This window comes from Vipera berus (assembly GCF_964194415.1).
Source record: "Vipera berus genome assembly, chromosome: Z".
NCBI classification, from domain to species: Eukaryota; Metazoa; Chordata; class Lepidosauria; order Squamata; family Viperidae; genus Vipera; species Vipera berus.
The window spans coordinates 53,055,823-53,069,662 of NC_138205.1; the positions used below are offsets into that span (position 1 = coordinate 53,055,823).

Here is a 13,840-nt window from a genome sequence, read left to right on the forward strand (position 1 = left end):
TCCTGGCAAATAGATGGGGAAGAAATGGAGGTAGTGACAGATTTTATTTTCCTGGGCTCCAAGATCACTGCAGATGGGGACTGTAGCCAAGAAATTAAAAGACGCTTGCTCCTTGGGAGGAAAGTCATGGCAAATCTAGACAGCACACTAAAAAGCAGAGACATCACCCTGTCAACAAAAGTGCGTATAGCCAAGGCTATGGTCTTCCCAGTTGCAATGTATGGCAGTGAAAGCTGGACCATAAGAAAGGCTGAGCGCCAAAGAATTGAAGCCTTTGAACTATGGTGCTGGAGAAGACTCCTGCAAGTCCCTTGGACTGCAAGGCGATCAAACCGGTCAGTCCTAGAGGAGATCAACCTTGACTGCTCTTTAGAAGGCCAGATCCTGAAGCTAAAACTCAAATACTTTGGCCACCTAATGAGAAGGAAGGACTCACTGGAGAAAAGTCTAATGCTGGGAAAGATTGAGGGCAATAGAAGAAAGGGACGACAGAGAATGAGGTGGCTGGATGGAGTCACTGAAGCAGTAGGCGTGAGCTTAAATGGACTCCAGAAGATGGTAGAGGACAGGAAGACCTGGAGGAACATTGTCCATAGGGTCGCGATGGGTCAGACACGACTTCGCAACTAACAACAACAACAACAGGAAGAATTGCTACAGTTAAAATGAATATATTGCCTAAGATTTTATTCTTATTTCAAACAATTCCGAGAAAACTTGGGAAAAAATTATTCCAAGAATTGAATTCATTAATTTTGAAATTTGTATGGCAAGGAAAGAAAGCTAGAATATAGATGGCTAAGGAAAATGGAGGCTTTGGTCTACCCAAGTGGGCTTTGTATTATCAAGCATCTGTATTAACATGGGTGAAAGAATGGATGATGCTTAGGAATAAAAGGTTGTTATATTTGGAGGGACATGACTTACAATTGGGGTGGCACGCTTTTTTATGGTACGGGAAAAACAAAATTCATAAGTATTTTCAAAATCACTGTATTAGAAATGCTTTGATAACAGTATGGGAAAAAATTAGAACTAAAATATATGTAAAAATTCCAGGGCGGTTATCAATGACGGAAGCTTTCTCACATCCAAATTTGTTAGATTTTGAAAAAACTTGGGAATATAGAGATATTTTGAATACTGATGGGACATTAAAATCGAAACAAGAGCTGGAAAATCAGGGCATCAACATGTCATGGTGGGCATTCTTACAAATACAAAATAGATATGAAAAAGATGTGAAACTGTTCGGATTTTATAAAGAACAAATTGTATTTGATAAGATATTGTTAACTTCTGATGAGAAACTAATTAAGAAAATGTATAATTTTTTGTTAAGTTTAGAGATGGAAAGTGAACAAACTAAAGAGACAATGACAAGATGGGTGAAAAACTTTGGTCATAATATAGAATTAGAAAAATGGCAAAAATTATGGGAGAGTAATTATAAATTGACAATGTCAACTGCGTATAAAGAAAATTTACATAAAATGTTTTATAGATGGCACTTGCCACCAGCAAGATTAGCAAAAATGTTTAAAAATGTGTCAGATAAATGTTGGAAATGTAAACATAATTCAGGTACGTACTATCATATCTGGTGGACATGTGACAAAGTAAAGGCCTATTGGAAAAAAATACATGCTTGGTTAGAAAAAATATTAGGAGAACATGTAGTATTTAATCCTGATTTTTTTGGTTAGGTATAATACCAGAAAAGATTAATAAGCAAAATTTATATTTGGTTCTACATATTATAATGGCAGCAAGAATAATCTATGTGCAATGTTGGAAGAATGAACGAATACCATCAGAGGAAGAAGTAATTAAAAAAAACCTGGAATGCGCTGAGATGGACAAACTATGAGGCTGAAAGACAAAGAAGAAACAGAATATTACCAAAGCTGGAATTTATTCTACAAATGGTTAGAAGAGAGAACCAAAGAGTAGGACTTGATTATGTACTAGCGTTTTATGAACCCAGATCACACGCTGATTGAAAAATTAACATATGTAGAGAAAAAAAACAATAAAAAGCTTACTATAAAAAAAGTGCGTATAGTCAAGGCTATGGTCTTCCCAGTTGCAATGTATGGCAGTGAAAGTTGGACCATAAGAAAGGCTGAGCGCCAAAGAATTGAGACCTTTGAACTATGGTGCTGGAGAAGAGTCCTGCAAGTCCCTTGGACTGCAAGGCGATCAAACTGGTCAGTCCTAGAGGAGATCAACCCTGACTGCTGTTTAGAAGGCCAGATCCTGAAGTTGAAACTCAAACTCCACCTAATGAGAAGGAAGGACTCACTGGAGAAGAGCCTAATGCTGGGAAAAATTGAGGGCAATAAAAGAAGGGGACGACAGAGAATGAGGTGGCTGGATGGAGTCACTGAAGCAGTAGGCGTGAGCTTAAATGGACTCCAGAATATGGTAGAGGACAGGAAGGCCTGGAGGAACATTGTCCATGGGGTTGCGATGGGTTGGACACGACTTCGCAGCTAACAACAACAAAAATTTCAGAGATATTTTTTTATATGAGACTCAACATAATGCAAAGAATTTGCCCAAACCTAGTCTTCCACTGTCATTTGTTTGAGAGTTACGTCTAAAGCCTAAATGATGGGAAAGTCTTTCAGATAATCCAGCATAAAACATTAGATTGTATGAATACAGGAGTAGGAGTACCGCATATAGCCTCCTTATACAGTACATATTTCTGTATCCTATTCAAGCCTGAAAAGGACTTTAGGTATTTCAGAGTATTAGACATAGGCACCTACTTATCTGTAAAGTGCATTTCTAGACAAATAGAACAGATAGGGCAGGAGAGAGATAGCTAATTTACTAGAAGCAACATGTCACATTTATTCCTGTGGTATCCTATTGGGAAGGGCAGATCATCAGACTTGGGTGGTAGAAAGCATGATGTTTTATGTCCATTTTGTCAGTAAGTGTGCAGAGGTCTCCTTGAACTACAAGATGTTGCACAGACGATGAAGGGTACTGAGAGCAGTAATAGTCACACAGTAACCACAAGAGACACTGAGTTGTGATAAACAGACAAATATTTGACTTTGTGGTTGAAAAACAAAGCATGGTCAAAAATAAACAGTCCAGGTCATACACAATAGTAACAGTCCAAGTAGTAATCCAAATACAAAGTATTCTTACCGGTCCAGAGGTCAAAAACACAGTTGTTCAGGTTTAACACAGTAGTAAACCAACAATAGCAGTATCAGAGTAACTAACAGTGAAAAACAGCGAGAGCAGAGAGTTCAGACAGAAAGAAGCTACGTTCCTAGCTCCCTATTATGGCCATGAGAACACTTACACACCCATCAGCCAATTAACATCTTAAAGACACAACATCATAGTTTATATTTTTTCAACCCAACTATGTAGGCCAGTGGTCTTCAAACTCGGCCCTTTTATGACTCATGGACTTCAACTCCCAGAATTCCTCAGCCAGACATGCTAGCTGAGGAATTCTGGGAGTTGAAGTCCATGAGTCATAAAAGGGCCAAGTTTGAAGACCCCTGATGTAGGCTATCACCATATGCCTAACATTCTCCCCTTTGGGTAGGAAAAAATATATCTTCTTATAATCTTAGGCCAATCTTTTCACAACTAGCCTTGTGTTTAACAGCACTTTGAACCTTAGTGAAATGATCTGCGATATTCATATTGGTTGAACAATATTCTAGTTGTATTAGTTTGTCTTTGACAAATTGTCTTACATTTAAGTAACGAAGATCTGTAGGTTTGGATCTTGTTCTGACAGCAGCATTGTTTGCCAGCTTTATCGCAGCTTGATTGTCCTCATATTCAATAAATGGATCTTTTACAGTTAAGCCCATGTCCAACAATAATTGTTTATACACCAGTAGTTCCATACATAACACTGATAAACATGAAAATTCAGCTTCCATAGTAGACAGGCTTATGTGCTTCTGCCTGATGGATTTCCATCCAATTATAGAATCACCCAACATTATAGTCTGAAGTTGATTTACAAGTGCTTGTATCAGAGGTAAAACTTGCATCTGCATGCATATGCTGTAAGAATTAACTCACAATTTGGCTCTAAATATAACGAGTAGTGAATAGACTGCTTCAAATATCTCAATACCCATTTAGCCGCTTGCCAGTGTCTCATAGTTGGTTCATTATTGTACCTGGCTAATTGGTTGACACTGTAAGAAATGTCTGGTCTAGTCCAATTACTCACATACATAAGACTACCTATTAAAGATTGGTATATAGTTTTATCAAAAACAGGACTTTCAACATTAGTGTCCTTGAAATCCAGAGCCATCGGAGTTTTTGCTGGTTTACAAAGCTCCATGATATATCTCCTTAACAACTGAGTTATTTTGCTGACTTGTGAAACCTTGAAACTCTATTTGTCTTCACAATATCTAACCCCAAATAGTGGCTTATTTCTCCAATGTTTCTAATTGTAATTTTTTTCTGTAAACTTAAAATAATATTTTGTGCTTCTTGCTCAGTTTTTGTTATTATTGCAATATCATCAGTAAACAGTAAAAGTAAAGATAATACTCCATTATGTTTTCTCCTAAACAAACATGGATCAGCATTACTGGCTACAAAATCTATTGCACTCAATTCATTGACTATACACTTATACCATTCATAACCAGACTGTTTTAACCCATAGAGGCTTTTCTTTAGCTTCCAACAATCATTGTCTGTATCATTGGTCAATCCTGGTGGTGTTTTTAAATAAATGGTGTGTTGTAATGGAGCATGTAGGTATGCAGTTTCCACATCTACATGGTTTACTGTATACTGGTTTTTAGCTGCCCATACCAAAGCTGCTCTTAAAGTAGCTGCCCTCAGACTGGGTGAAAACACCTCATCATAGTCTTCGGTGGTTTGAGCAAAGCCTTGTGCAACCAAACATGCCTTATGGGTAACAGTCCCATCTACACCCTTCTTTATCTTGTAAATCCATTTGCAACCTATTGCATGCTCACCAAGTGGCAGTTTTGCTTTTTCGTAGACCTTTAGATCCTGCAAAGACTTTAACTCCCTATTCATCGCAGCCTTCCATGCTTTCTGTTCCTTTTCAGGATACAATCTAATTTCATCATAATTAGAAGGCTCTAAGCCAACTTGGCATATTATACTGGCTTCATAGCGATCAGGTGGACATCTGATGCGCGTTGAACGCCTAGGTAGTACAGAGCTTTGTATTGATGTCTCCTCTGCTTCCTCCTTTATCTCCCCTATCGCATCTTCATCTTTTACAGGTACAGAAGATGTTTTATCACTTCTGGTAATATTATCAGAGGAGTCCTCAAATACAAGAGGATCAGTATTAACAGTTTCTTGCTCTAATCTATCCCAACCAACGTGCTCTAGGAATTTGGCACTTGCACTACAATATATATTAGTGGTGCCTTGTTCCCAAAAACGATAAGATTTATGGTTAGATTCATATCCCACAAAAAACAATTGCCTTGCCCTGTGTTGGCCTTTATTCCTGAGTTGAGCAGGAATGTGGACCCATGCTGGGGTGCCAAACGTGTGCAGGTAATCCAGGTTTGGTTTTCTACCATGCCGTAGCGTGTATGGTATGTTACTGGTAGAAGAATTCACCACTACATTAAGGACATGGTTTGCACATTTTTCTGCCTCCCCCCACAGTCTATCTGTTAAGCCAGAATCCGTTAACATAGTCCTTATCATGGCTTGTAACATTTGCCCATGTCTTTCAACAAATGCATTGTGTTGAGGTATAAGCAGTAGTAGATTGCTGCTCCTCTTGTGGTTGTGGCTCTCTCTGCTGGTCTCTGTCACGCGTTCTTCTGGACTCTTCCAGCAATCTTCCGGTTATCCCTGGCAATGTCATCTCATCTTTGGACAGGACTTCCAAAGAAGATACGTATGCATCATAACTGTCGTCTAAGGAGGACAGGATGATATAAACCTGATGCAGCTCTGAAAAAAATCAGTTCCTTCTTGTGTAGCTGTTGCAGAGTTGTCTTCATGAAGTTCAAATGGGCTAACATATCCCCATTCTTTTGAAGACGAGCTCTAAACAGTTCAGAGCTACTTATTGCTTGCTTCTTTTCTTCCAGGTGGAGCCCTGGTAGGGGGGGGCAGTGTGTCGAGCCCCGCAGGCCCGACATTTACCAGGGGGTGGTGGCACTAGGTGGCGTACCTTGCCCAGGAGCTGTCTCCATTCCAGCTGGCCCCTCAGGACCCCTCAGCCTGGCTGCGGCCGCTTCGCCTGACCCACCCGGACTGCCTACAGTCTCCCGGTTGTCTCCGGCAGCCTTGACCGCGTCAGACTGTTTTGGGAGCTTCTGGTCACCTCCGGACGCCACGCCTGCGCAAGAAGGACATGCAGGCAACGAGGCAGGACCCCGACCGGTTCTGGGCATTGCGCCTGCGCAAGAAGGACTTGCAGGCAACGAGGCAGGCTCCCGGTTGTTTCCGGCGGCCGTGCCGGACTTGTGTTCCCGCTTTGGTTTGCTGTGCACGTGAATAAACGCTTCTCCTTTGAGGGTTGTCTTTCGGCACCCCTACGGTGGGGGACCTTGTGTATCTGTCTACCAAATATCCCACTCAGAAACACTGATCCCAGGCTGCTGCCCAGCTCATTTAGCAAGCAGCCTCTTTTCCGCAAGCTAGTGAGCCGGGCAGGAGCCTGGGATCAGCTGAGTTGCGCTGAGAAATCCCACTCAGAAAGATTCTGTCTTTTCATAAATTTGTAATTTATGCTAGGAAAAAAAATGATTTTCCAATGGACCAAATTGGGAATATGGATGAAGTCCCGCTAACCTTTGATGTGCCATCTAATAAGACGGTTGATCTTAAAGGTACCAAAACAATAACTGTGAAAACCTCAAGACATGAGAAAACACATTACACTGCTGTGTTGTCCTGCTGTGCTGAGGGCACCAAATTGCCACCGATGCTAATTTTCAAAAGGAAACCCTTTCCAAAAGATGTTATTCCACAAGGAGTTGTTGTGCATGTTCATGAAAAAGGAAGGATGGATAAAATGGAATGAAAATATGGATTGAAAAAGTGTGGTCCAAATGTCCTGGAGGACTTCTGAAAAAATCTGCTTTCTTAGTGCTTGACCAGTTCAGAGCACATATTAGTGAAACAACAAAAAACAGATTTAAAGAGGTGAAGACTCATCTAGCTGTAATTCCTGGGGATCTTACCAGCCAGTTGCAACCTCTCGACGTTTTAATCAACAAACCATTTAAAGTCTTTATGAGAGAAGAGTGGAACAAACGGATGGCTGCTGGGAAGCATGATCTGACTCCTACTGGATGAATGAAGAGGCCCACTATCACTCAAGTTTGTGAATGGGTTAAAACGTCATGGCAGTCAGTGAAGGAGGAAATCGTTGCACGATCATTCAAAAAATGTGGCATTAGCAATGTCTTAGATGGAACTGAAGATAATATTATATATGAAGATAACGAAGAAAGTGATATAAGTGATTGTGAGCAACAGAGCTTCATAAATTCTGACACTAGTGATGATGAGTTTTTAGGGTTTCCAGAAAACTAGAGAAGTGCTTGAGCCTCTAAATCTTTCCTCATTTGTTAATGGAAGTGATGATGGTTCTTAACACCACTGTTGAGTTTACACTGTTAAACATTACCGTATTTTGCTTTATTATAATAAATATTTTAGTATACCGGTACTATTTGGTTCAGAATATTTTTTTTCTTGTTTTCCTGCTCTAAAAACTGGGTTGCTTCTTATGGTCTGAAAAATACGGTACCTGAGGATTGGAAAAGGATCAATGTGGTTCCCATCTTCAGGAAAGTGGGGGGAAACGGACCCAGGAAACTACAGACCAATCAGTTTAATATCAATACCTGGGAAGATCCTAGAAAAGATAGTCAGAAAACAGATCTGCAAATAGCTAGAAGCAAACAAAGTTATAACTAGTAACCAGCATGAGTTTGTTAAAAACAGATAATGCCAAACCAATCTTATTTCATTCTTCGACAAAGTGACTAAACTAATAGACCAATGAAATACTGTGGATGTAGTATACTTAAACTTCAGTAAAGCATTTGATAAAATAAACTACAACCTCTCCTAGAAAAAGGTAAGCTAGAAAAAGGTGGAATAGACAACATCACCACCAGATGGATCTGTAGCTGGCTGGCAAACCATACCTAACGAATAGTCCTCAATGACACTACATCCACATTGAGAGAAGTAAGCAGTAGGGTACCACAAAGTTCAGTCTTAGGCCCAGTACTCTTCAATATCTTCATCAATGACTTAGATGAGTGAATTGAAGGGAAACTCATAAATTTGCAGAGGACACGAAACTGGCAGGAGTAGCCAACATCCCAGAAGACAAACTCAGGATACAAAAAGATCTTGACAAAGTTGGACAATGGGCCCTATCCAACAAAATGAGTTTCAATGTGGAGAAAAGCAGAGTTTACATTTAGGTAGGAAAAATCAAAGGCACAAGTACAGCTTTGGCAAGACCTGGCTTAAAAATAGTAACTCTTGAAGAGTCCTTGGAGTCCTAGTGGACGATCACTTAACCATGAACCAGCAGTGTGCAGCAGCAGCCAAACAAGCTAATACAATCCTGTACAAAACAGAGGCATAGAATCAAGATCACGCAAGGTATTAGTAAGGTAAAGGTTCCCCCGCACATGCGTGCTAGTCGTTTCCAACTCTAGGGGCCGGTGCTCATCTCCGTTTCAAAGCCGAAGAGTCAGTGCTTGTCTGAGGACGTCTCCGTGGTCATGTGGCTGGCATGACTAGACACCAAAGGCACACGGAGCGCTGTTACCTTCCCACCGTAGTGGTCCCTATTTTTCTACTTGCATTTTTACGTGCTTTAGAACTGCTAGGTTGGCAGAAGCTGGGACAAGTAACAGGGGCTCACTCTGTTACGCGGCACTCGGGATTCAACCCACCAAACTGCCAACCTTCTGGTCGACAAGCTCAGCGTCCTAACCCACTGAGTTACCGCGTCCCTAAGGTATTAGTACCGCTTTATAAAACCCTAGTAAGACCACACCTGGAATACTGCAGCCAATTTTGATAATCATATCACAGATGTTGAGAGTTTGGGAAAAAATTCAGAGAAGAGCAACTAAGATGATCTAAGGTCTGGACACTAAAACTTATGAAAAACGGCTGCAGGATTTGGGTTTGGCTAGTCTAAAGAAAAGAAGAAATAGGAGAGACATGATAGCAGTATTCCAATATTTGAGGGGCTGCCACAAAGAAGAGGGGTCACGTTATTCACCAAAGCACCAAAGGGAAGGACAAGAAACAACAGTTAGAAACTGATCAAAGACAGAAGCAACCTGGAATTAAGGAGAAACTTCCTGACAGTGAAAACAATTAACCAGTGGAATAGTTTGTCCCCAGAAATCGTGGGTGCTCCATCACTGGAGATTTTTAAAAAGAGGCTAGACAGTCACTTGTCTGAGATGATATAGGTTCTCCTGCTTGAGCTAGAAGACCTCCAAGGCTAGAAGACCTCCAAGGTCCCTTCCAGCTCTGTTCTATATGTGAATTGAAACCGGGACTGTGATGTAGAAAGCCCATCTCCCTAGGCATGTGTGAAGAGGCCAGGGGCCAAGGATGATGCTGTCCCAGGGCCCTCAGGCATTGGGGGAGGGGGTCAAGCAGATGGAGAGCTACCTGCCTTCACAGACACAGGAAGGGATCGTTGTTGACAGGCAGTGGTGTTGATAGGCAATATATCCCTTCTGATGAGGAACAGCTGCCTCTGATCCAAGGGCACGGAGAGCAGAGCATAGGCAAGCACAGAGAAGAGCTGCAAGGCTACTCGGGAAAAGGTCACCCCATACCTTCTCACAAGGAACACCTGGTGTGGACTGATTTAAGAAGTCATAGGGTGTTAGTCCTTGCCAGGAACAATTGTTTGTTTTGGATTACACTCCCCTGGCTTTGACTCTTGACTTTTGTTTTGCATAGCTTTGTGGACTGCTGCTTGTCTTGTACCTTCCCCTTATCTTATGGACTGCTTTTTGCCCTTTTGCCTTCAGAACTGTTTTTACCTTTTATTTTGTCTTTGCCCTGAGGACTGCCATTTGTCTTATGCCTGGACTTTGTCTTGTGGACCTGCTTGGTAATGTAGGGCTGTGCTGAGGGTGGCTGGCTTCAGAGTAGCATGGGGTGGAGCCTTATCGATCATTGGAGGGCCATTTGTTCAACAGTTACTGAGACCAATAAAGGACTCTCTAGAGGCCTGCCTTGCCTTGACCATCTTAGTCATAACAACTATTGGATAGGAGACCACAAAGAAATTTCTGGAAATTGGAAAAACATTCCAACTTTTAACAAAGAACTCAAGGTAGCAAGCATACCTACGGTAATTCTCTTGCCTCCTATTTTCCCCAAAACAACAATCCTGTAAAGTGAATTGGGCTGAAAAAAAGCAACTGGCCCAATGTCACTAACCTGGCTTTCATGGATAAGGGAGGCCTAGAACTCCCAGTTTCCTGGTTTCTAGGCCAGCACCTTACCACTACACTAAACTGTTCAACAGCTAAGCCTGACAGAAATGATATTTTTCTTTTGCTTTCTGTAACTGCAATTGTAAGCATTATTTTCAAAGAATCTTTTTCCTCCTAAGAAAGATGAAACTTGCTAGGATACAAGAGTACTTCAGCTATGTTTTTTTTCTTTTATTTCCTGTTAAAAATTTTACAGCTATCAATCAACTATTCATTCAATTCATACAATGTTGATTATGTTTATAATGTTATCGCCTCTAAATATGCCTTAGGAGCCATGGATCAGGAGATGGAAATTGGAAATGTGTTCTCCCCTCCTAACCTCAGTACAAATGTCATAGTCCCTACTGTTTCCAACTCAGAAAAAGAATGGGGAGCTATCAGACTAGAACTGAGATGACAATGACAGCACAACATAAGAGTTTTCCATGTTTCTTTGCTGCCCAGATCTGATCATCTTAGAAATGAGAAATGCCATGAATGAAATAGGGAAGAATATTTTCATTAGTTCTTGAGTGGATCAAAATTTTCCTTCCAATGGAAAGACCTTTTTTAAAAAAATAAAAAAGCAAAAAACTAATAATACTTAAAGAATATTTAAGAGCCGTGGTGGCCCAGTGGTTAGATTGCAGTACTGCAGGCTACTTTTGCTAACCGCAGGCCACCAAGATTGACTCAGCCTTCCATCCTTCTGAGGTAGGTAAAATGAGGACCCAGCTTGCTGGGGGCAATATACTGTCTCTGTAAACCTCTTAGAGAGGGCTATAAAGCATTGTGAAGCAGTATAAGTCTATGTGATATTACTATTAATTGTAATGATTAACCCAGCATGAAAGAAATACTGCACAATGGGCATATTGTTAATTGAATAATGATTTACTATTAGTTTACTTTCTGAGTTTGCATTACACACTCCTCCCTAACCTAAGAGCCTTGGTGGAGCAGTGGGTTAATGCCTCCTTAAGTAACACCAGCTGCCGGCAATTAGTGCAGGTTCGCATCCCACCAGGCTCAAAGTTGACTCAGCCTTCCATCCTTCCAAGATAGGTAAAATGAGGACCCGGATTGTTGGGGGCAATAAGCTGACTTTGTAAAAAATGCCGCTTGGGGGGGGCGAAAGCCCTAATAAGCAGGTATATACATAGAATGAAGGCTATTACTAAGCACATTGTGCTTTAGATTGCAAGCCACCCTGAGTCTTCAGAGAAGGGCGGGATATAAATGGGATTATATAAACTAAACATATAGGCTGGATTGTATATGGGCTGGATTGTACATGGTTGGCAAGAAAGTTGTGCAAACACAGTCACTTGGATCTTTCTACCTTGTCTTCTCTTTGGTCTGATTTGGTATTTCTTAGCATCCCAATGAAGGAGAATTGCCCTGTAAGATTGCTTGAGATAGATAGAAGACTAACATGCAAATATGACAACCTAGTTAATTGTAAATCAACTCTTATGGCTGTAGCCTACAAAAGTTTAAGTCATAATACAATTCTCAGCTCTCAACGTTCAACAGATTATAATAAACTAATGTATCAATCTTCAACTGGATTTCACTTCTCAACATGACCCTTGCTAAGAATCATTGGAATTTCCATCTTTTAACATTCAATTATGGTCATAAACTAGTATTATTAATTATTGTAATTATAATCTTTAATAAAATGATTATAAACTATTATTTCAATAAACAAGGATATCAAACAGAAGAGTGTATGTGTGTGTGTATATACATACACATACATATACGTGTCTGTATACACACACCCACACACATATACACACATACAAAATTGCAAAAGGAGTAAAAGACATACAAACTTACAAATAAATGCTGAATAAGTAAGAGCTTCACATGTACAATCAAGCAAACTTCATAACAGGATAAGAAGAACAATTTACTTATTAATTAAATATGATATTGTTCCCATATTTCCTTTTAATATAATCTTACAGTGATCCCAGTTATCTGGTTAAGTAATGCTTTTAGCAGAGTCAGAGAAGAGAAATATGATGCTTTGGGTCTACTTACAAGGAGAATTGTAATAATTTTGGTTGCATATCTGCTAAACTGCCAATAAAAAAAATGTAAAAGTGACTCCTAGAACCACACAAATGCTTATTAAAAGGCATATTATTAAAGCTTCCCTGCAACACAGCTATAGTGGGTACACTGAGATGTGGAATTAGTATGTCTACACAACTGGGAGGTACTCTGGTAGAAGAGTGAATTAACATAACTATTTTTGTTGAAACTGTTAAATGGCAAGAGGTGTTCTTAAAGGTAATCATTTTTGTGAGCAAACTTGCAATGGGCATGATTCAGGTAGTCACGACCACAATTTCTTTTGCGAAGCAAGGCAGTTGTTAGATGAGTTTTGCCCCATTTTACATAATTTCTTGCCACAGTTGTTAAATCCGGTTTTTGAGTCAATCTGGCTTCTCCATTGACTTTGCTTGTCAGAAGGTGATAAAATGTGATTGCATGATTCCAGGACACTACAATCATCATAAATACATGCCAGTTACCAAGCATCTGAATTTTGATCATGTGACAGGGATGCTATGATAGTTGTAAATATGAAAACGGGTCATATGTTGCTTTTTTCAGTGCCATTGTAATTTTGAGAAGACAAAAAGACACTAAACAAACGGTTGTAAGTAGAGGGCAATATGTATATATAAATTTAACGCTTTTCTGAGGGATCTCTTTCAGCAATGATCTCAGCAATGTAAATGGCACCGCGCTAATGAACTAATAGAGAGCTATCCCGACTCTGATCTGTTTTCTCCTTTAAAGCGTAACTGCTATATTTCGGGCCAGAGGGAAAAACAATCTTCTCCCTAGCAACGTTTCTCTTCTACAACCTACCTTGTAGCCTTCTTTCCCGCAACTTCCCAGTTTTCCTCACCAAATCTTTCTCGCCTGCGTTCCTTCAACTCCACTTCGCCTTCTTTCCCCAAGAAGCTCACTACCGACTCGTTCCCCCTCTAGGGGGCGGGGCTTCTGAGGGGGAACGAATGTCACCAGCTCCGCGGCGCGACCCCAACGAAACTCCACTGGGAAACCCGGAAGTGAGCTGAAACAGCGGCCGCATTCGGCGCAAGCGTACCTCATACGTCATCGTGCCGCTTAGAGCTTCGAAAATGGAAAAAGTTTAGAGTGAACTAAGTTTCAATAGCCGTTTGTCTCCCACTCGAGAATGGCAGCTTCAAGAGGAGAAATTGAATCAATGTGATTAGGCAATAACACCCTTCTGCTTCCTCCTTTTTTAGATTCGTTGGACGCAAGAAGGTAGCGATGACTACGAAATTTCACGATTA

At 40.5% G+C, this 13,840-nt stretch overlaps 1 protein-coding gene across 1 annotated transcript in view; it reads right to left on the reverse strand.

Moving 5' to 3' along the window:
* Nucleotides 1–13,571, reverse strand: part of PLEKHM1 (pleckstrin homology and RUN domain containing M1) — a 52,015-nt gene extending 38,444 nt beyond the window's left edge. Inside the window, exon 1 of the mRNA XM_081343159.1 lies at nt 13,389–13,571. The gene's annotated coding sequence lies outside the window, so the exon portion shown is untranslated. The remainder of the gene's footprint in view (nt 1–13,388) is intronic.
* Between the last annotated feature and the right edge of the window lie 269 nt (nt 13,572–13,840).